This window comes from Saimiri boliviensis, chromosome 3, assembly GCF_048565385.1.
Source record: "Saimiri boliviensis isolate mSaiBol1 chromosome 3, mSaiBol1.pri, whole genome shotgun sequence".
Classification (NCBI taxonomy): Eukaryota; Metazoa; Chordata; class Mammalia; order Primates; family Cebidae; genus Saimiri; species Saimiri boliviensis.
In genome coordinates this window covers 64,954,356-64,979,066 of record NC_133451.1, presented here as the reverse complement: position 1 = coordinate 64,979,066, position 24,711 = coordinate 64,954,356, and the positions used below count along the sequence as shown (strand labels likewise).

At 39.3% G+C, this 24,711-nt stretch overlaps 1 protein-coding gene and 1 pseudogene across 7 annotated transcripts in view; one reads left to right on the top strand and one right to left on the bottom strand.

Moving 5' to 3' along the window:
* Positions 1 to 24,711, bottom strand: part of SLC4A4 (solute carrier family 4 member 4) — a 500,506-nt gene that overhangs the window by 286,213 nt on the left and 189,582 nt on the right. The window lies entirely within an intron of this gene.
* LOC141584001 (SLC35A4 upstream open reading frame protein-like) lies at positions 2,761 to 3,069 on the top strand (annotated as a pseudogene).

Below are 24,711 nucleotides of genomic sequence, written 5' to 3'. Positions count from 1 at the left end.
AATCAGTCATTGAGAATCTGAACCCGTAATGTGGTCTCATGTTCTCATTTAATCATAGCTGGCTTGCTTCCACACTAAGGTATGGTTCCTTTTATAATGGCAATTCTGTGATGATTAATTTTATGTGTCAACTTGACTGGGCTGAGGAATGCCCAGATATCTGGCAAAACATTATTTCTGGGTTTGTCTGTGAGGTTCTTTCTGAAAGAGATCAACATTTGAGTTTGCTGTGGGACAAAATCAAACAAAAAGATGCAGGGAAGGTGAATTCAGCTTTGTGTTTAAGATGGGGCATTCATCTTCTGCTCTCAAACACCAGCACTCCTGGTTCTTGGGCTTTCAGACTCAGACGAGGACTTAGACCATTGGCCCCCCAATTCTCAGGCTTTTGGACTCAGAATGAGTAACACCACTGGCGTTCCCCAATCTAAAATTGCAGACCACATACTGTGGGACTTCTCAGCCTCCATAATCACAACAGCCAATTCCTATAATAAATATACATACATACATGTATATCTCCGTATATTCTCTTGGTTCTGTTCCTCTGCAGAACCCTAATACAACTTCCCATGTGAAACAGAGTTTCTACCCAGTAAAGGAAGAATTTAGAAGATGTAATTTCACATTCAGCCTCTGCCACATATTAGCTCTGTGAATCAGGCCAAAGTTTCTTCATTGATAGAATGGGAATGAAATAGCTTTTTCAAGGAATTGTTACAGGGATTAAATAAGAAAATCCAAAGGAAGAGGCCTAGCATAGAATCAAGAATATAGCAGGTATTCAATAGATGTTGCTGAAACTATCTGAATGCAGCCAAGTGTCAGTGCTTTTATTGGAAGTACCTAAGTACAGAGAAGGAAGGAAGGACAGACGGAGGGAGGAAGAAAAGGGAAAAAAAAAGAAAAAAGAAGAGAGGGGAAGAAGACAGGGAAGTAGAAGAGGCAGGGAAGAAAAATAGATTTGAAAAACACGTATCTGGGATGCTATAGCTGCAATTCTGTTTAAAAGGAGCAGCAAGAACTTCAAAGTCACACAAAAGCCTATAATTTTCATCCTGAATTACAAAGTTAAATTATGAACCCCATCTTATTATTTCTCTAATTGTAACAGAAGTTATGATTTTCAATGAGCTAATCAAAAACTGAAAAAGTGTGGTCACGGAGAGATAGTTTGATCTGTGTAGACTGGAAGAGTTGTTTTTCAAGAGGCGGTCCGTCAGGAAGACATCAGAAGATAAAAAGTGCCTTTAAGCATGAAACAACAAAGAATCTGCAAACACCCTTGACAGAGAGACAGAGGTATGTGTGAAATGCTAACAGGCATACTGACTTACTGTGAAATAAATCTTACAACTGTGCAAATGACACTTGGGATACATTTTATTGTCGACGACCAATCTGCTTTTCTTTACTCACAGTGAAGCACTAAATGAGTAGTCAATAAACTCCTCCACCTCCCTTCTTACCGTTTATCTCTCCCTCCCTTGCCCTGCTAAATCCTCAGATTTGAAACTGTGCTGTGTCTCACCTTACAAGCTGTATGACTTAAGAACACTATCACATTTACAGAAAAGATTAAAGCAGAGGAAGATGAGGTCTGATAGAAATTACTTTAAGGAGAGAAAAAGACTGGCACAGCCTGATTTTTATACTTTCCTTAATGGCAGATGGTAAAACCTCATTTATAGTAGAATGTATTGTAAACATCAGAAAAAAAAAAGTGATTACTAAAAAAGTGAAAAAATCTAAGAAAACATAATGGAGCTTGAAAAACAACCTGTCTAAAATCCATTTACCAAAATCTATCCTTGGGTGGATTATAGATTTTGATGTTTTCCATCCCCAAAATACCCTACGTAGGCCTAACATGACATGACCCTCTTTTCCCATATGGTTGCCAAGTGCCAATTCTAGTGCCACCTAAGAGTCACACACTGAAGGCTGGGGCATCATTGCCTTTGAAGGTGACCATTGAAATATATGTGTCCCATTCAGAAACAGGCCGCCAAAAACTACACATTCAAGACCGAGTGCCTGTCTTCCAGAATCATAGCACACCAGGAGTCAACACTGCAGGTAGTGCACAGCAAAGAGAATGAGCTACAGGCAACCCCATTTGATTCAAGATTCACAGCCCATTTCCACCCATTCCCTTGGCAACATAGTTTGTTGCCTTATACTTTTAAAGGTAATTTTCATTGATAAGGGGTATCTGTTACCTTCATACTCTGTGGAAGTAAGCAAAGAATTGTTGTGACCCTAGAGAAAAATCAGAGTCACAGAATTTTAGGTCTGGAAGGGATCTTTTAAGTCATATAGAAGTATTATTTTAGAAGCAAGAATACAGAGGTTCTGAGACATTAAGGGACATGTCCAGGTTCAACAAGTTACTAGTAGAATCAAGATTTTTTAAAAATCATTATTTTCAGTGCATTGCTCTTTCTACCACTTAAACATACTTTGTCAATAGCTGATTGTTTCTGAAATTTTAAAATACTTCCTTTGCTAAGACTGAAAAGAAAATCATCTGTTTCCAAAGCTCAGAAGACTAAATATGCAGACTCAAACTCATATATGTACCTCCTCCCTATTTCTACAATTATCAATGTCCTTCCTACTTTGCAACTGAAATAAAATAACATCCTACTAAGCTATACCATCATTTGCAATGCACCAAACATCAAATATGGAGAACAAAACTAAGACTGTCTTACTTTTGACTCACATAAAGTATTCTTCAGAAGTTTGGCGGGGAAGATGACAGATGACAAAGATTCCCTGCCTAAGATTAAGGACCTGGCAATTCTCAAGAACCAGCTGGAGAATCTGCAGTGGCACGTGGAAGATGAAGTCAACAGCAGGGCGGAACAGGATGGCTCGCTGTTGATCTCCCCATTCCTCAAGGAATTCCTGGCTAGCTGTGGTGGCCACTCTGAGGGCATCAGCACTATTGGGCTTTGTCGTGGGCACCTGTGCTGTCATCTATACAGCTTAGGCTATGCTGTGCCCAATGTGGAGATGGCATTGAAAGACTATTTGCAGTCACTATGCAAGGGGCCCAACTAGCTCTAGACGCTATAGAGGAGGCAGAATAATGATCTGGGGCCTGCAGGTAGAGACACTGTCTGGCTTCTCTGGCTGTCATCCATTTTTCCTACAACTTTCACGCCAACTTTATCCTTGCCTCCCTTTCTGCAGACTGTACAGTGGCTTGTCAGCCTGCACCCTGGATTCCTTCTTCCCTCTCCCAACTCCATCAGACTGGCCCCAAGACTGTGGCTTCAAGGGCCACCAGCCCCTTACTCTTCAAGCCCTGTCTACGCAGTTGGCAGATGATTCTGATCCTCAGTATCCCCTCTGGCAGTGTTCCACAGCTCCTACCGGGAGCTGGCTCCATAACTTGATTTCCCCAAATATGTTACAATCCCCACTGCCCCTTGCTAACTACACAGGCCACCCAAAGTCTGGCATGGGTATGAAGGCAGTAGGCCTTGATGCTACTCATGCCCATGCCACATGCTGGCACTGTGCCATGTGGACAGCCAGGTGCCCGTCCAGCCCTCCTCAGCTGTGGAGCTGAGTAGACCAAGCTACTGTTAGGTACCTTCTCCCTTCTAGTGGGCCGGAAAACATGGCCCTAGGGGGCTCCACTCTGACACCAAGCTGCTCCCTTCACTATCAGCCCTGCTCTATGGCACTAACAACAGCTAGTGATTTATCTTCAGCGTGACATGGACCTCAGCACCTACCAGGTGCTGAGCAATTGGAAGTAGGGCCCTGCTCCAGTGTCTGCCTCCAGCACTGCTTCTCTGCCTCTCAGGGGTTAGCACTGCTGCTGCTGCTGGCTGTGGGGCCTGTTGCCCATCGGATGGCCTTTAAGACCTTGATGCACCCTTCCTGGCCCCCTCCAGCAGCTGCTGCTAGCCCTATGCCCCTACGCATGTCTCAGCTGGGCCTGCTCCTCCTCATCTTGGACTTCCTCATCTCAGGCCTGTCGTCACTGCAAAGCTGGTCATGAGAAGACAGCAGCTGCCCCTGGCACTTTAGAATGTCTTTCTCTACACCCTCAGTGTGCTCCTGAATCTAGAGCTGCGTGCCGCTGGTGGCCCCAGCCCAGGCCTCCTGGAAGGCTTCTCAGCATGGGCAGAACTTGTGGTGCTGAACCAGCGCTAAACAGACTGCTCATGTCTGCTGTCAGGAAGCACAGCAGCAGCATCACATGCTTCTTGGTTGTGTCCTGCTCACTGGTGGTCAATACCGTGCTCTCAGCAGTCCTGCTGCAGCTGCAGCTCAGCCACCTTCTTCCTGGCCACACTGCTCATCATCAGCCTGGCTGTGTGCCCATACTATGGCAGCCATTAGTCCCTGACCACCTCCACCCTGGCTCCAGACCCTGTAGATTGGGTGCCACCATCAGAGTCCCCTCCTAGACCTTCCCTCCAGTTCCCTCAGCAGCCCAGTAACAACTGCCTTGTGAGAAAAGCTGGAGAAGTAAGAGAAGTCAGGTTATTCTCTGGAGATGGATGGATGAAGGGGCAGTCCTAGGAGACATGAAGAATGGGTTTGATTAAGGACGTTCTCATCTTCCTGCCCTCTCATCCAGTTCTTCAAGACTAAAGAATTAAGGTAACATCAATACCTGGGCCTGAGAAATGTTCCTATCCCTGCCTCATCCTGGATGAAAGCAGTTGATCAAAACAGGGTATGGGCAACAAGTGGCTTTCCTGGCCTACTTTGGTCACCCCAGCAGAGCCACTGTCCCCAAGCCTGGTGCTGGCTGCTCCAGCCCAGCCATGGTGCATGACTCTCCCATAAGGGATACTCAAACCTCCCACTGTCATGCAGGAAGACCCAACTGCCATAGATTGTACAACCATTACCCCTGCCGCTTCCACGATCTCCCCCAGTTCCAGCAATGCCTAGACACATGCCCCACACCCTCTCAAGAGTGCTGGCTCCCTACACCTAGCCTTTGTTCTCTGCAAACTCCAGAGAAGGCTGGGGCTTGACTCATCTCAGGGAATGTTGGTCCTGGGCCCTGACTTAAGCCCACAGCCCACTCTAAGGCTTATAGGAGGTACTTTGTTTCTTACTCTGGGTCCTGTCCAGGCCAAGCAGTCTCCCAGCTCCCAACAGCCTGGACAAGCTCTACACAGAGCAATCTGAGACCAGGTACAGGTCTCTCAATCAATATCTGACCAGGTACCTGTAGTTCAATCAATGTCTCTTCAACTACATAAGTAATGAGGTCTTAATAAAGTGCCCTAGGGTGTACAGTGGTTCCCACAACCACACACAAAAAAGAAAGTGCTATTCATTTCCTTAGCACCTGTCTCCAAATGCCCTATTTCCTATGCCATAAACAATAGAAAGACTGGTCAGTAGCCACTTGGCTGAAGTCATATATCCTTCACACCACTTTTCTGCCTCATGGATAGCAAAAATGAGAGTCTCTTAACTCAGCTAATTCAACAGTTCATTCAAACTCAAGATAAAACTTTTCTCTGAAAATACAAATGATGTTCACATTATGAACACCTAGATGTGTTAGATGTCCTGCTTCAGAAAAGATCTCATGAAAATAAACCTGACAGCTAGACCGATAAATAAAATGTTTGAAGATTTCTCTAAAGTTGAACCCTAGAGACCATTTTCAGCAGAAGAGTTAAAGGAGTTTCCAGTGGAAACAGCAAGCACATAAACTGAAGATGGAGTCAAGCAATGAAATGAAACTGGCCACTCATCTACAAGGCCAGAAGAATGAAAACCAAGTCCCAACTCATCACCAGAAATGCTTCTCAAAACTGGGAAGCACAGAACCTGCCCGTTCCCGAGCCTGAGCCACTTCCTCTGACACTTTCTAACCCAGAGACAGCCCCAGTGTCCAACTGAGAAAACATTTTCCAGGATGTGAAACTTGCCATAGGAAAACTGTATCTCTTTCCCTATGCTGTTGACTGTGTAAGCAAAGGACTCACTTTTACCAGAAGAGCTAGATAATTTCACTGAAAAGTATGGAATACACATTTGATCATATTTATATATTCGGTAACTCATAAAACTAATCTTTTAAAAATTGATAAATGTTACTCTTTTTTTTTTTTTTTTTTTGAGACAGAGTCTCACTTTGCTGCCAGGCACCAGGCTGGAGTACAGTGGCACAATCTCAGCTCACTGCAACCTCTGCCTCCTGGGTTCAGGCAATTCTCCTGCCTCAGCCTCCCGAGTAGCTGGGACTACAGGCAAACGCCCACCATGCCCAGCTAATTTTTGTATTTTTAGTAGAGATGGGGTTTCACCTTGTTGGCCAGGATGGTCTCAATCTCTTGACCTCATGATACGCCTGCCTCAGCCTCCCAAAGTGCTGAGATTACAGGCTTGAGCCACCACGCCCAGCCTGATAAATGTTACTGTTTAATCAACAATATATATTATAAAACACTATCAACCCTAAAACCCTTTCACAAGGCCATGTAGAAGCTAAGCCTTTATTTATCTCTGTTCTGTGCCTCCTCCTGTCTCCACCTAAGGCTGCTTGCAGTTCCCAATATGAACTTAGCACACTCATGATTGTCACTGCTTAGCAGTAGTCCTTATATAAATATGCCTATTGATGACCCAAGTTGGGTATATTAGTTCATATGTCTTCTCTAGGATTAAGACAATTCATGGGACATTTATAACTAATGTTTTATTATAACCGCAAAAGTAAATTTAAAATAATAACAATAATCAACATTTGTGTGGCAGTTTATGATTCACAAAATGCTTTTAAATACATGACCTCATTTGAAGCTCGCAAGCCTCAATCAAGATGGGGAATGCAAATGGAAACACAGTCTCAGAAAGGTCGTAGTACTATTAAGTGGCAGAAGTAGAACTTGAACCAAGGTCTTCTAAATTCAAATCCTATGCTCTTTATACTATACCAAAAGAAATTAATGTATTGGTGAATTTTTAAATTATACATAAGATTCACCAATGCTGGCCAGGCGTGGTGGCTCAAGTCTATAATCCTAGCACTGCGGGAAGCTAAGGCAGGCAGATAACTTGCAGTCAGGAATTCGAGACCAGCCCAGCCAATGTGGTAAGAGCCTGTCTCTACCAAAAACACAAAAATTAGACAGGTGTGGTGGCACATGCCTGTAATCCCAGCTACTCAGGAGGCTGAATCACTTGAACCTGGGAAGCGGAGTTTGCAACACCTGATATCATGCCACTGCACTCCAGCCTGGGCAACAGAGCTAGATTCTGTCACCAAAAAAGAAAAAAAAAAAAAAAAAAGATTCACCAATATATTCATTCCTTTTGCCAAAGTATATGTGTGTATATGTGCGTGTGTGTGTGTGTGTGTGTGTGTGTGTGTGTGTGTGTATCAAGCCAGAAAGGTAGATGTAAGGGATCTTCTACAGCAACAACCAAACACATAAAAACAAAGAATGGACAGTTTCTAACAATCTAAGTGTAATTTGACTTTGCATATTGCAGAGAAGGCATATGATGCTACACGGCAGCTCCAGCACTCAGGGTTAATAACAGGGTCAGTAAGCAAAAGAGCTCAGAGTGTCTACCTGGAGAAGCAAACTCATTCCATGACGCTGTTGGTTCTCAGCACAAAGGCTGTAGCAGCATGCCGCTGGGTAGGGCACAGTTAATGCAGATTCTTCTAGGACTCTGTCCCACAGCCAAGTCTCTAGCTGAGTTTTACAAGGACCTCTTTGTCTTGGACCTCCTCCCAATACATGGGAAACCTCAGAACGTCTCTTGCCACTGGGTGCAAATAAGCTTAGCCACTTGGTATTACTGGCTCTCAAAGGTGGCCAGCTAGTCAAGCCAAGACGTATTTCCAATACTTCTCAGTCCTACAAACAGCATATACTTTGTAAGAACTTGTCTTATCTTTAATAGAAGATTGGAGGATTTTTTCCAATAATACTTTAAAATCCATATGAGAGAATGAACTAATATCCAATGGAGAATAATTTCCTATACTCTGCCCTTTTTTTTCTATCACCTAGCCAACAAAGTAAATTGATATGTCTGTGAAATGACAGGTCCACAAGGACAGAGTACTTTTAACCTGACAGAATACTTTTAACTTGAAAATCTCAGAGAGCAGATTTTCAAGTATGTGTAATAAGTGAAGAATTATTTGAGATTATCAACTCAAAAAAATGCTAAACATACATAAGTTAACCACTTTTTTAAATTAAGAAAATATTAAGGAGACAGCACATATAATCAGTAGAAATCATCAAATCATATTTCCATCTCCCCAAATATCTTTTGATTTTTAAAACATTATGATTTAGTCTACTCTAGTATAAAAGTACTAATGGTCCCAAAAGAAAAAAATACACCCAACTCTGAATAAAAATAAACTTCAGGAATGTAGAGTTTTGCCATTTTTCTAGATGGTTCTTTTAACATAAAAATGCTGCATGCCATTAAGAGGTACAAAGTGAATTGTTAGGTTAACAGTTTATTGATCATTTTACATGAGATAAGCCAACTTATATCTAGAACAAAACACAGTATCTTTCTACATGTATATTTAAATGCATGTAAATCTAAAGAAAAGAGACTGGACGAGTAACTCTTCAGCAGGCTAAGGGCAAATTGTTGAAGAGAGACTTTCACTCTCTGCTCCATTATTTATGCTCTGTATCATATAGCTTTTTATTCCCTATTGTTTAAACTATGAAAATAAAAACACAGTCATATTTTATTTGTATAAGATATAAAAAGAAAGAAAATTTAAAAAAAAAAAAAAAGGTTAGAAAGAGTTGGCTCAATTCTTGGACCATTGTATCTTTGTATTCTTGGAACGTTGTATCATTCATTGGTTGTTAAACCTTAGATTTTGTCCAAGGTAGTTAAACAACCACAGAATGATACAATGCTTTAGAAATGGGGGACTGAGGCTGGGCACAGTGGCTCACGCCTGTAATCCCAGCACTTTAGGAGGCTGAGGCTGGCAGATCACATGAGGATAGGAGTTTGAGACCAGCCTGGCCAACACAGTGAAACCTCTGTCTCTACTAAAAATACAAAAATTAGCTAGGTGTGGTGGTGCATGGCTGTAATCCCAGCTACTCTGGAGGCTGAGGCAGGAGAATCACTTGGGCCTGGAAGGTGGAGGTTACAGTAAACTGAGATCACACCACTGCACTTCAGCCTGGGTGACAGAGTGAGATTCGAAAGAAAAGAAAAAAGAAAAGAGGGAGGGAGGGAGGGAGGGAAGGAGGGAGGGGAGGGGAAGGGAGGGAAGGGAAGGAGAGGGAAGGAGGGAAGGAAGGAAGGAAGGAAGGAAGGGGAGGGGAGGAGGGAAGGAAGGAAGGAGTGAAATGGAGAACAGAGCAGATACTGTAATAAATAAGCATCTTTGAAAAGTAAGTGACATCATTAGGGGTTCCTCAAAATGAAAAGGCAGGAGAGAAAAGGCAATTTTCTTCTCCAATCAATTTTGAAGAATTATGAAAAGGAATTCAGTTCTATGATTGCTTCCTCTTCTAGGAAAATCAAGGTAAAACCTCTGAAAATTTCTTATGTTCGTATTTAAATGGATCTATACATCCCAAAGCAAAAGTACCAGTCCAGGGGTTGCTGGATCTACACCTACGGTCTGCAGCTCCAGGGTCTAGTCTGTCCCCTTGGCTCAGGAGACAATCCCTCACCATTTGTAAATACAGAGAGAGACAGCAACGGTTCCCAGTTCCTTTGTGTTCGAGTGTCATGGGAAATGCCTCAAAATCTCAGTAGATAACTCATAAATCCACATCTACAACCATCATGGTCCTAAATTCAGTCTATCTCCAATGATCTACATTCCCAGTTATCACTCCTTACAGAAATGAGCTCTGTTCACCACTTCTAACATTGAAATTGTTAATTTCCACCAGTCAACCATATCCAAAAATGTAAGATCTAAGAAAGCATACCTTATGCCTTTAGCAAACCTAAATGCCTGAAATTACGGCAAAGTAAACAGCCTAAGAAAAACAATGAGTTGTAAATCATTTGTTTTACTAAGGCTGGATTTTTGTCATAGGAATAAACTAAACTGTCTTTTTTGACTGCTGACTTATGTTATAAATTTAATATAACTTTGTATATTATATTTATAGCAATTATTGGCATCATTCATTCTTTACATATCACTGGCAAAAGAAAGCCAAGTACTTTTGAAGCAGGTCTTAAAGTTTAAATTAAAAGAGGGCCCACAATAAAATAAGTTTGGTAAAGGGTAATCCGTGTCTTTAGCCCTAAATCCAGTGGCATATGTGTCTTCTGTAATTAATGGCAAAATCTCCCTTACAAGCAATTTCTAGATGCGGTACTTAAAGTACAGCTAATCAGTCTTTGATTCATCATGTGTTTGGGAATACTCTCCTAACAGGTACACCTGCTAGCTCACAGCAAAAGAAATATTACTACCCACTCCACTGCCACTAAAAAAAAAATTTCAAACATGTTTAATCTCTTTGAGGGCCAGTTGTAGACATACATTCTTCTCCTAGCCAGGTTCTAACCAATTTTAAAACATCCAAACATGAACTTACATCAACCCATGATCTCATGTGATGAGTTTACCGAGGTCTCCAACAACCTGAATTACATGCCAAGGGAAATAGAATGAGCTGGCCATTCTGTAGAGTGAAGACAAGTTCCGTATCTGTCAGTGGGAATCTGTTTGACTGCAGCCCCAGGCAGCTTCACAGAAGAAACCTTTCTTAACTGGAAGAATGTGCTTCTCCCTTAAATTCAAAGAAATTGTACTGCTTATTTTATTTAGTTTATTTTTGGAATTTTCCACCTCATTCCAGAAAGAATTGAAGGTAGTTACTAATATGCTTCTGTTTTTAGGGGAACACACAAACTCTTCCTGGACATTTTTGTCAGGTTAAGTTCTCCTTTATATCCATTAGGGAACTGAAGACCTTTACTTTTTCCTCAGAATTTCTTTATCATGCACTCCAAAAACCAATTGCGTAATAATTACCTCACCCTTCAATGATGTTATGAAAGCTTAACCTTCCTGCTGATTCATTCACAGTGAGATGACAGCTCACACAGTGCGTGCTTTCAATATGAACACTCAGACTAAGAGTGACAGGGTAAGTTATAAGTTGTAATATATGCCCTGAAAGTTCAAAACACATGAAGGAAAAATAGTTACCCCAAACATAAGTTCTAAAAGAATTATCTAACTGGACCTGAAGACCCACCACTGAATTGACCTTGCAGGAGGACTTTTTATGTCTACCAACTCATGAAACCAGCTCAGCGGAATTTGGGAAACTTGACTAGTCTCTAATCAAGAAGTTGTTAAAGGTGTCATTCATTGTACTATACAGAGTCTTCTTTATTTCTTTCTGGATTTTTTTTTTTTTTTAAGATGAAGTCTCGCTCTGTCACTCAAGCTGGAGTGCAGTGGCACAATCTCGGCTCACTGCAACCTCCACCTCCCAGGTTCAAGTGATTCTCGTGCCTCAGCCTCCCAAGTAGCTGGGACTAGAGGTGCACATCATCACACCCAGCTAATTTTTGTATTTTTAGTAGAGACTGGGTTTCACCCTGTTGGCCAGGTTGGTCTCGAACTCCTCACCTCAGGTGATCCACACAGCTTGGCCTCCCAAAGTGCTAGGATTACAGGGATGAGCCACCACACCCAGCCTTTTTCTGGATTTTACATTGGTAATACTTGTGTTTATCCTAAGCAAATGATTTGCTTTTAAACTGTGGTCTCTATTAATTAAGTAAGTAGTCAAGTTTCATATTTTGTCTTAACAGGTCGAAATCTTAAAAACAAAAGTGAGACATACACTCACTGTCACCATAACTATTCAATGATTTACGTTTGTTCTTTCCACTTTCATTTGTCCCTCTTTTTTCCTTTCACTTTTTCCTACCTATTTATTATTATTTCAATTCAATATACATCCTGTATTGTACAGCAGCTGTTGGGAAAATAAAGGAGCACAGTATTGTGAATCCCCTAGTCAAGTATAATTTGAACAAATAACCAGAAAAATTTTAGAATCCCAGGCAATCCAAGTTTAAGCATAGGTTCACGTTCACCTATCTAAAATACATTTTATAGAGCATTGGAAAACTCTATATTTTATATCAGAGAAACAGCATAAGCAATTCATATTTTACTGCAGAGATATAAAAATCTGTGGAAACATTAAAGTCACACCCTCAATTACATCAAAACTGTACTTAGCCCCTCCTTAGTTCTAGGAAACTACCATCTGAACATAAAACTGAGCTAAAGGCCAAATAAAATGTAATCTCTCCTTTACTTTCATGCTTTGTGTATTAGCTTGTTGCGATGTGATTATAAATCAAAAATCACATATTTAACTCACCAGAAAAGAACTACATTTTCATCTAATTACACCTAAGTTAGATCATATTACAGATTCATGCTTTATAATCGAGACTACTGCTAATTAGTTGAACGGAAGATAAATTTAGAAGTTTGGTTTCTTTCTACAAATTTCTTTTCTTAAATCATGAGAAAGCGTCTCTTGTCTTTTAAAATTTGAGTTCTTCACCATATCTAACCTATCACCTCCGTTTATTCAACTAGACTGTCGTTTCTTACAAAATGGCTCTGTTCTTTTGGCATGAAATTAATTTTAAGTCATTAAATTTGGAGCTTTAATTCTGTTTTGACCAAAATTTCCTTAGTACCTCCACTTCCATGTAAATTAATATTCATTATTTTGGTTAATCTGATTTTTATTATTTTCCACAACATCTCTGATAAATACTCCAAGCTAATTCATTAACATAAACCAAATAGCAGGACCAAAGAAGAGGCTTTCAAACACTGCTCAGGTTTTACATTTTCCCAAAGATTTTTCCCAGAGCCACTAAGATCTTATGAATCCAAGTAAGCCCAATAGTTCAGCTCTGAGAGTTTCTCTCCCACATAATATACAAAATCACCCGATGGGTTTGAATAATATGAGAAATCTAACCTCAATTCCTTTCTGGGGTGACCTCACAATTTCTCTTGGAATACTGAAGACCCAGATACCCAGTCATATGTGCGAAAGCAATTACAGAAGGGATTTATTTATTAAACATTAATCCCTTTGTCATGCAGGGTACCTAGAAAATCCCTGATGCACTTTTGCACTGAAACTTCACTGGAAACAAATTTTTCTAAGTCTCCAAAGACCTTTCCCTTGACAAGTCAAATAGGTCTTTCTCAAGTCTTCAATACCCTTGACCTCTATGCTTCAGTTAGCACTGTTGAAATTCTCTCCTCGCATGGTTTCCCTGGGTGTTCTCTGTGTTCTTCTACTACTTTTTTGTCTCATTTGCTGACTATTCTTTTTGCCTGTCTCCACCCCCTTGGCTGGCAGCTGCTCCTAAGGTTCTGAACTCAGTTTTCTGAATTTCTCCCTCAATAGTCACCACCGTGATAGATACTCCATACGCATTACTGAACTATCACCTTGCATAAATGCCTCCAAAGTCAACGACCAAGGCTTAAGCTCTCAAACTGTAATCCTGTCTAGTAACTGACCAGTCATCTCAGGATATGATCGCTGACACCTGAAAAGTAGTATCAAAAATTGAGCTCATTTTTATTCCTAGTCCAGCAGACTTTCCCAAAGCCCTCCTATAAATCCTCATTATTTTAAATCTAGGTTACAAAACTTCCCTGATATTCTCTCCACCCTTAGCTCCACTACTTCAACCTATCCTAGATGATGGCACTTTCCTACTGTCTCTTGAATCAAATTGATAATCAAATTCATTCCCAATTATCCACGGCCATGGAAGCTCCACCTTGTCTTCGCCTGTGTGCTTATTGCCACTAACATGTCAAATGTGACTTGCTTCACTTCCAAACCTATATCCTCACATATACCTTTCTTTCTCGTTTCTGCCTGCCAATTTGCTTCTCTCTTCCTTCATTATCCAATTCGAAATTCAGATCCTTCCTCAGCCAGGCCTATCTCTTTGTCATCACTCTCTTAATCACTCAATACTTCCATTTGCACTATGTTTTTTTCCACTTATTGATATGTTACTTTGCAAGTGTCCTCAACTTGTGTTGAATGTACATGTTCTCTCTCTGCTAGATTATAAAACTCCTTGGAAGCAGGGAATTTCTCTTACATAATAACATTTTAGTTCTTGTATAAGAACATTTAGAATATGTTGGTACTACTTACAGTGTAGTATCAGCAGGTAGCCACTAACTAGTTGCAATTAACAAAGTAGTTATTATGGCTGGACAATGTCATAATTCTATATCCAAATCTGATATAAAACAATGCATAACCAAAACACATTTCAAACAAGAGTGCAAGGGAATCCCATTTTCTTCAATAAAAACTTTTAAATGATTCTTTATTGGTTTTTTCCCTCTTTAAATTAGCTACATTTCCTTTCCTGTGTTTTCCTTGTTAGCTTGTCCACCTGCTGAAAGGAAGGCAAATAATTTCTTATCTAACCTAATTATTTACTCCGTCCTGCCTGTACTGGAATCCTGGCTCCTGCACCTGCTTTGCTCAGTGCTACTCCCAGAGGTATAACAAAGCACATTGCCAAGGTCAGCCCAGGCCTCAGCTTAATTCCCTAAAGTCTGAGAACCTAGACTGTAATTCCACTGGTTTGCTAAAAGTCAAGAACCAGCCTATATTTCACTGAAAGATACAAAGATTACATATATTTTGATGCCAATCATACATAAAAGGAAAAAATGAGAATTAGGATTGATTTTTTTAACTCATATGATGGAATGAGAGAAATACCACAGACTTCTACATATCATTTCCATCGAGATTTTTTTAACTGAATAAATAGTTGAACTACACAAAATGCCTCAAATGAGGATACTGGCCTGATGGTTCACAACACCCTTCAAAGCCCTCCTAAAGATCCCATCCTAGGCCAAGCGGAGTGGCTCACGTCTGTAACCTCAGCACTTTGGGAGACCGAAGTGGTCGGATCACCTGAGGTCAGGAGTACAAGACCAGCCTGGCCAACATGGTGAAACCCTGTCTCTACTAAAAATACAAAACTTAGCTAGACGTGGTGGCACGCACCTGCAATCCCAGTTACTCAGGAGGCTGAGGAAGGAGAATTGCTTGAACCCAGAAGGCAGAGGTTGCAGTGAGCTGAGATTGTGCCACTACACTCCAGCCTGGGCTAGAGTAAAATTCTGTCTCAAAAATAAATTAATAAATAAAACCCTACACTACATTTTTTCTCTGACTCTTTGATTTCAGGCCAGACTATCAAGTGCTGTATAGACTGTCTCTAGCAAAGAGCAAGTGTGCTGACATTTTTCAGGGAATCTCTCTGAAAGAAAATCACTTAGAGAAACATAGACTGAACTTATATCCCAGATCTGCCACTCATGGCTTTCAAGTAAGTCACCATGCAAGATAGAATCCATTCACATGAAAGGCCATTCTGCATGCTACCCCTTTCCAGCACAGTCTCCCCTAGACTACCAGAAACAAGTGATATTAAAATGCAATTGGCAAGTATTAGAAGTCAAATGAATATGGATAGCTGATAAATGTATCTTGATGGATAGATATTTAAAAATGATTGAAAGATCATCCTGACCATTCATGATGTCAATTTAAAGATATCAGGATACGGTAACATATTAACTCCTGGGAATTTTCATAACCATGAAAATAGATGATATAAAGTCATGAAAAAAGTAGATGATATAAAGTCATGAAAAAAGCTTAACTTGGGTTAAAAAAAAAAAAAAGATGCTGCCAAGTCATTTATTCACACTGAATCCTTATGAAATTAGAAAATATTTTGTTTTGGCTTATAGTCCAGAGTCAACTTCAGGGGAAAATGAATTAAACATTTTGTTATTTCTTCTGTGTTGAGAGTAATCATTGGACTACAACAGAACCACCAGAATCAAAATTTTTAATTTTGAACTTGCATAAAGAAACCCAGAGTAAATACAGCATCAGTGAGACTTTTCTATCAATGAGGGAAAAGCACAAGCATAATACTACAAGATGTATTTGATGAAAATAAATTTCGATTTAAAACACAAAGGCCATACTGTACATTAAAGATAGAAAGACCATACTGCCAAAGGCATGGGTATGAAAGGTCAAAGGCCAGTTGATATTAGTAATGGAAAAATGCACCCATAAATCAAACACCAAACTACACTCAAAAAGCCTATAAAACAGAGGCCAATCCCACAGCTTCTTCAAGAATGGCTAACATTATTAGAATATATGCAGATCACAACTTGCGCCTTTCCCACTCTTTGTACTTCTGAAGAGTGTGAAATGCTATTTTTATCAAATTTTCTAAAAATGCACAACTGTATTTCATTTCATTTTAATTTTTATCCTTTGAATGTCTGCTTTCCTTCCTATTAGATCTTTCTTCTTGTTGCTTTCTGTTCTTTCTAGAATGAGTTGTATAGCATGGCTTTATATAATGTATACTGGCAGCCTGCTACAATATATAATGTGTGCTGGTAACTTGCCTAGAAATACTACCACTCATCCTTCTTAGGACACAGACATCTAATTAGAAGACTGTAATCAGGCCAGGCAATCTGCCTTAACAATACCCAGAGTGAAAGCATGAACTCCGGTGTCAGACAAACCTGGCTCAAGTCTTGGCTCTGCCATTGACTAAAGGCATGACCTCAAGAAGTTACTGTTACTTAACCTCATCAAGAGCCAACTTAAAAAAAAAGACTCATAATAATTCTAAAAATAATAGCAACATTTACCTCACAGTGTTTTCATAAAGATTCAAAGAGAGGCCGGGCATGGTGGCTCAAGCCTGTAATCCCAGCACTTTGGGAGGCCAAGGCGGGTGGATCACGAGGTCAAGAGATCGAGACCATCCTGGTCAACATGGTGTAACCCCGTCTCTACTAAAAATACAAAAAAAAAAATTAGCTGGGCATGGTGGCGCGTGCCTGTAATCCCAGCTACTCAGGAGACTGAGGCAGGAGAATTGCCTGAACCCAGGAGGCGGAGGTTGTGGTGAGCCAAGATCGCGCCATTGCACTCCAGCCTGGGTAACAAGAGCGAAACTCCGTCTCAAAAAAAAAAAAAAAAAAAAAAAAAAGATTCAAAGAGAGAATGAATTTCAGAATGTACAACAGTCCCTGGCACATAATAAATCCTGCCTAATTTTGAAGTATTAATAATAAAAGTTAGGGTAACGCTTCTACCATTTACTTGTAACCTTAAAGTTTCTCATTCATAAATTGGAAATAACAATACTAACCACATAAGACTGTTATAAAGATCAACAAAGTCAGTGAAAATATTGTTTAATGGTATAGCTATATGCAAATATGAGGCAGTGTTTTCTGAATTTCATAATCCATGACAACATGTAATGTTTGGTCTAACTTTGCACAAAGTTATAGAAAACCGCTTGTGATAATTCCATTTGGTTGGTTGTTTCTGTATTTCAACACAGTCCAGGAAGACACACATGCTAGGGAAAAATCCTAAGTCTCCAAAGCAAATGATCCTTTGACAATACAAAGCTAAGTATCCACCAGCTCATCAGTATGAAAGCAGGGTCCTTTACATCTAGTGCTTTTACTTGTTTGGTCTTCTGTTGACTTCCAAGTGAATCACTTGGAGTGTATTTGTAAAATAATTCCAGGCTCCACCCCAATTTTATTTATGCAAAATCTGTGAGAGTGAAGCCCAGAAATCTGAACTTTTTAACAAGACCTCCTAGTGATTCCAACACTCATTTAAATTTGAGAATTCCTGCTTCAAAGTTTTGTTAGGAAAAGTCATAATAAGCATGACTAACACCTGTCACTATGGAAAAATTGTTCACCAGAAACAAAGGAATACCAAACAGATTAGATTCTATTTTAATCTAAGTATATAGACTTTGAAACAGAGTAGCCAAAGTTCAAATAAATCAATATTTAACTTTTCCTTTAAATGCATCTTCAATGACATCTCATACAGTAATATGAGAATTGTTTTACAGCTGGTTATTATTGTACAGTCAGGTTTCTCTGGTGCTCCAGATGTTAACTTCACTTCTCTTAACACTTGCCCACTTGCCTGTGCCTGCAAGATAAGCAGGGTTAAACATCAGCATACTTCCAGGTTCTGATGTTTCATCAGGCCCCAGCCCCCAGTGAACTTGCTTGAAATACTACCACCCATCTTTTTGAGGCTACAGACACCAAACGAGAGGACTGTGATCAATATAAGCAATCTGCCCTCAGTCACCCCCGGTGAGCCAGTGGGGTAATCCCCACCCAGAGAACCACTGACAGTATCCACCTCACTCACAGCAATTCTTTCAACCTAAGAGGTTACCAGGAGTCAAGATAGGTTCACAAAGAACATGTTATGCCAAGAAAGCCTTATTTCCTTTTTGACTAAATGACTGCATCATTTATCTTGAGTTAAGCAAATATCTAACCCTATGCCCTACTAACTTAGCAGTGCTCTATGTCAGTACTTTGATGCTGTGCTTAAGGCTTGGCTCACCACGGAGCACATAATGGTATCTGAATGTCACACTGAGCCACTTGACACCTGAGACTACTAAGACTCTGCTCAGCTATTCGAGAGCTGCAGAGATCAATTTCTCAGCACATCTGTAATCTACTGTTAGAGGACACCAGTTGGAAAGCTCACGCTAAGGAATATTACTCCATGACTAAATAATGGCCTAATCAGATTCCCCATTGAGGGCACCAGTCTAATAGCTGTTAGAGAAGTAGGTGGGCACATAGTTACCCAAAGTGTCTAAATCAGGGAACATCAGGAAGCCAGAGGTAACTAGGGGACAATATAAGGCTCAAAACAAACAACAGAATCCAAAGTATAAGAATACAGATATATAAAAGAAAAGAATGGGGAGCAAAGAGCTTCGAAGACCAAGGTGCACAAGTGAGTTCATCATCCTTGTTTAAATACAAAGAGTCAAAAAGATATAAACACAGAGTTGACTGGTAAGCCAAGATCAGCTGGAAGAAGTAATATACTGTTTTGTCTAACATTGTTAGCAATGATTTAAAGGAAGACAAATAAATAACATATAGCTTATAAAAAAAAAATCACATCACCCAAAGCTAAGAGATGTTAGCATTTATTCTATTTTTCAGGGATGTTATGTGGAAAAAGGATTAACTGTATTATCAAGAGCAAAATTAAGACCAAAGGGTCAAAATCTTAGAAGGCTAACTCTGATTCAATATAACAAAAGACATTTTAGCAAATAAAACCATCCACAAATGGAACGGACCACCATGCAAAGCAACTGGCTCTTTGGCCCTGGGAGTGTGAATTATGATCAGTCAGAAAAATCACAGCAAGGATTTCTGTTTTGGCGAGAGATAGATCAGCTGGCCTTTAAACTCCTTTTATACTCAAATTCTATGAAAAACATTTTAAGCAGAAACCAGAATCTGGCAAAGAGTATAACATCTAAACTGATCCCCGTCTAAATTACAAGTAGAAGCCATTTATTTCCATTCTGGGAAATATAACTGATAGAGGCTAATTTTTTACCTATGACATCATTCTACTCCTAGCATTACTCTTACTACCCTTATCACTGTGGGTTGTTTCCCACAGAAGTTTAGACTTTAGAAGTCGAGACAAAGGGGGGAAAAATGACTTTATTCCTGAAAGCTGACTGCTGAGAAAATTGTAAGATGATTGTTCACTCTCCTCATTTAGCATAAGGAAGCAAAAGGAGGAGGTATCTGCAGCAAGAGGACTATAAAAAGCTCCTAGAGCACTTGGGTCTGAAAGGACGACACCGTGGACCAGCCTGGGATCAACTTACATTGAACTCTGCAGGGAAGTTCCCCAGGCCCTGGAACACATGCAAAACCAGTGGAAATGTTGTAGAGGAAAAGCAATCGAAGTTTCATACACAATCGGATGTGGTCTCCCATTTCTGTAAACAGCAATACATTCTTAATGGATACAATTTGGTGATCTAGCACCATGACTCTGAAGGAAAGAAAGAGAAGATAAAGAAGTAATGTTGACTCAAAAATCACTCCCCTGCCAGCCTAACATTTTCTTCTCTGGAAACTGTGGTAATGAGGTTATGGACTTGCACATTTTGGAGAAAAGTGGCCTTCACACTTGATCCTGCCAAGATGCTGTTGGCTTCCCACCCACAAAAATCAAAATATTCAAAGCAACTGAGGCAAAGCTAGTGCAACCCTGTATGACTCTGACGACAAGAAAGAGAAGCTCTCCGTGGGTCAAATGTCAGGCCTGCACATAGCTCAGCTATTGCAGGCACTCTGTACCTAGATTGTCCTCCTATTCCTAAAAGCATCACCATAAAAGAGCACACAAAGATGGAATTGGGTTTTTCATTCCAATGCTTCAAAAGGCAATGAAAGAGAAATGAGGATCATGGGAGGAAAGAGTTAAGGGAATGAAGTTTTAATGATGTTCCAGAATATAAAACGAATCAACAGAATTCTGGTCATTGTTGCTACACTGAGGCAGATACACAATTTTGGTTGGTCATAAAAGACAGAGTGGCATACCTTTTTGGAAATGCATGACAACACTTGGTATGTATTTTCATAATAAAATTTCACTCATCAAATTGACTAACCAAGTCTATTCAGCACTTTCAGACCTCAGCTTTCAATGTAATAGTCCCTTTTTCATTGCATATTTGAAAAATTCAGTCACCAGTCACAGATGTCCCACTCATTAGTACAGATTCCCTGAGTTTTTGATTTATTTAAAAAATCTGGGCAAGCATGGGAGTTCAAACTTGTAATCTCAGTACTTTGGGAGGCCAAAGGAGGAGGACTGCTTTAGCCCAAAAGTTGGAGACCAGCCTGGGCAACACAGTGAGAGGCTGAGATGGAAGGATTTCTTGAGCCCAAGAGGTTGAGGCTACAGTGAGCCCTGATAAGGCCACTGTATTCCAGCCTGGACAGCAGCATAAGACCTTGTCTTTAAAAAAAAAAAAAAAAAGAAAGAAAGAAATCATCCCTAGGGCTGCCTTTTTTCCTAATTCAGTTAGTTAGTTGCCTGTCCACTTGCCACAACCTATCCTACACTGGCCAAATGAATTATTTTCTGGCTTTCCACAGGACCTACTTATAATTTTACCAAAGCCACGGCTGCTTTTTCTTTCCTAAGAACTCCAATTTCTTTTCAAATCTCAAGCCAAACTTCTCAAGATTTTCTAACAGGGTTTACTAAAAAGAAGCAAATGCTCTTTTTCAGAATTTGTATCCATGAGCAGAAACTGAGGTCACCTAAATAAGCGTAAGAAAGAAATAACTTCTATAATATAGTAATCTCATTCAGAAAATTAAAGGGAAATCAAAAAAAGAGAGAGATAAGAAGTCAAATGACCCTTGCCTCATCACCAATGCTATGTATTGTTCAAGACAAATCCATATTTCACATTTCATTGGCAATTCTAAAGTATCACTATATTTAGTATGGCATTATAATCCCTCAAATTATTTTGAAGGAGGAAGACTCTGCCAATAACCCACTGTAGCATTATATGCATGTAAACACCTAATACAATACATATTGCATATGCATTCCAAAAGAGAATTTCTATAACATGTTACACTGAATTGAAATATTAAACATCAAATATCACTTATCTTATCAAGGTTTTATATTGTAATCAGGAAGAGAAAATGAAAATCACACCATAGTCCATTTTATTTTAAAAATTTCTTAGAAACATATAATTTAAACCTAGAAGAGACTTCAGAGATTGCCTAGGGTCAAAGCCCCTTGTTTTTACACAGGAGAAAACTGGGTCTCATACTAGTTTTCCGAGTTGCAGAAAGTCATAAACCCACTTGATGCAGGTCTGGCATTAGATCCCAGGCCTCCCAACATACATCCCAGTGTTCTTTTGTATTATTACACTTTCCTTCAAAACCAAACTCACTCTTCTTTCTTAATCATTCTTCAGCACTGTATTAAATACAAAGTTGGACTCGGACCCCACTCTGCAGCCCTTAAGCAGAGTGTTGAATGTGACTCCAGGCCCACTGCAGGATAGTCAGTGCTAAACATGAGGTCTAGCATCTGCTTTGTGGTTAGCATCCATTGTCTAACTCAAAGTTAAGTACAGAGCATGCAAATGAAAATCAGGAGACAAAATTTGGGGTGGGAGAGCTACCTCTTAGACACCTGCTCTGCCTGAAATCTCCTAATTCTCACTTATGTAAAGAGTCAGCTGCTCAAAAATGTATCAAATTTATATTAATTTTCTCCTTTTTATTTTTTTTATTTCTTTGCAGTGACCATTTCCTGTAGCAGACATTATCTAATATAAAAAGTGGGCAACACAATAACTTTATGAGAACTTATTACTTGTGCACTTTCATATAGATATTTCCATATTTAGTATGAAAATAAATGTTAAAAATAAAACTTGACCTAAACCTTATACCTAATACAAAAATTAACTTGAAAGAGATTATAGAGTCAAATGTAAAATTAAAAAAATCTTTTAAAAGGTAAAAGAGAAAAAAGCCTTCAGGACTATAGCTTAGTAAAGGGTTTTGAGATAGGACACAAAAAGTATGATTCATAAAAGAAAAAAAATCAATAAACGATGTCACCAAAACTTAAAACTTTTGCTCTGTGACAGACCCTATTAAGAGAATGTACAGATAAGCTACAGACTGGGAAAAAGAATGAAATTGAACCCCTATTTTATACCACTACAAGATTAACTTGAAATGGTTTAAAGACAAATGTAAGCCCTGAAACCATAAAACTCCTAGAAGAAAACAAAAAGAAAAACTCCTTGATATTAATCTTGGCAACAACTTTTTGGCTATAATACCAAAAGCACAAGCAACAAAAGCAAAAATAAGTACATGGGACTACAAAAAACTGAAAAGTTTTTGCGCAGCAAAGGAAACAATTAGCAAAATAAGCAACGTATGAAATGAAAGAAAATGTTTACAAATCATTTATCTAATACAGGGTTAAGAACTAAAATATATAAGAAATTTATGCAACTCAATGCCCCCCCCAAAAAATGGGCAAATAACTTGAATAGATATTTCTCAAAAGAAAACATACAAATAACCAACAGATATCTAAAAATGTTCAACATCACTTATCATCAGGGAAATGCAATATAAGTCATCACCTTACACCTGTTAGAATGGATATTATCAAAAAATAAAAGATTGGCCAGGCGTGGAAGCCCACGCTTATAATCCCAGCACTTTGGGAGGCCAAGGTGGGCATGTCACCTGAGGTCAGGCGTTCAACACCAGCCTGGCCAACATGACGAAACACCATCTCTACAAAAATACAAAAATTGGTCAAGCATCATGGCAGGTGACTGTAATCCCAGCTACTAGGGAGGCTGAGGTGGGAGAATCACTTGAACCTGGGAGGCAGATGTTGCAGTAAGCCAAGATCATGCCACTGCAATCCAGCCTAGGCAACAGAATGAAAATCCATCTCAAAAAAAAAAAAAGAAAACAAGCACTGGCAAGGATGTGGAGAAAAGAGAATCCTCGTACACTGTTGGTAGGAATATAAATTAGCCATTATAGAACACAGAATGGAAGTTCCTCAAAATATTAGATGAAGAACTACCATGTGATCCAGCAATTCCATTTCTGGGTATACATCCAAAGGAAACAAAATTACTATCTTAAGGAAATATTAATATCTGCATTCATATGTTCATTGCAACACTATTCACCAGTAGCCAAGAAATGGAATCAACACAAGTATAAATGGATAAAATATATAATATATATATATGGATATATGTATATATACACACATACATACATAATATACAATGGAATATTATTCAGCCTTTTAAAAGCAGGAAATCCTGTCATTTGTGGCAACACAGACAAACCTGGAAAATCATATGTTTAGTGAAATAAGCCAGGCACAAAGACAAATATTGCTTGATCTGACTTGTATGTGAAATCTTAAAGAAAAAAAAAATGTCCTACTCAACAGAAGCAGAGACAAGGGCTGGCCGGTTGGTGGGAAGAATGGGCAGGTGTTACCCAAAGGAAACAAAATTTCAGTTAGGCAGGGTGAGTAAGTTCTGGAGATCTACCATAGAGCAAGGTGACTAGAGGTAATAATAATTTACTGTATACTTGAAAATTCCTAAAAGAATAGATCCTACGTGTTCTCATCACACATACATAAAAGATAACTATGTGAAGTGATGAATATGTAAATTAGGTTGATTATGGTAATTATTTCACAGCATATACACAGATCAAAATATCACACTGTATACCATAAATATATGGAGCTTTTATATATCAATTATACCTCAGTAAAGCTGGAAAAACTGAAAAGCAACCCATGGAATGGGGAAAAAATATTTTCAAGCCATATACCTGATAAGAAGTTAACGTCCAAAACATATTAGGAATTCACAAAACTCAATAGCAAAAAAATAATAAGGACAATCCCATTTTTAAAAAAGACAAAGGACCTAATTGTATGTCTTTTTCCAAAGAAGACATACAGATAAATTACCAATAGGTACAAGAAAAGACTTGAGCGTCGCTAATCATCAGAGAAATGCAAATTAAAACCACAGTAAGGTATCTGTCACCTTATACCTGCTAGGAAAACTATTATGAAAAAGACAAGAGATGGATGTTGATACGGAGCAAAGGAAACCCTTGGACACTGGTGGCAGGAACGTAAACTGGCACAG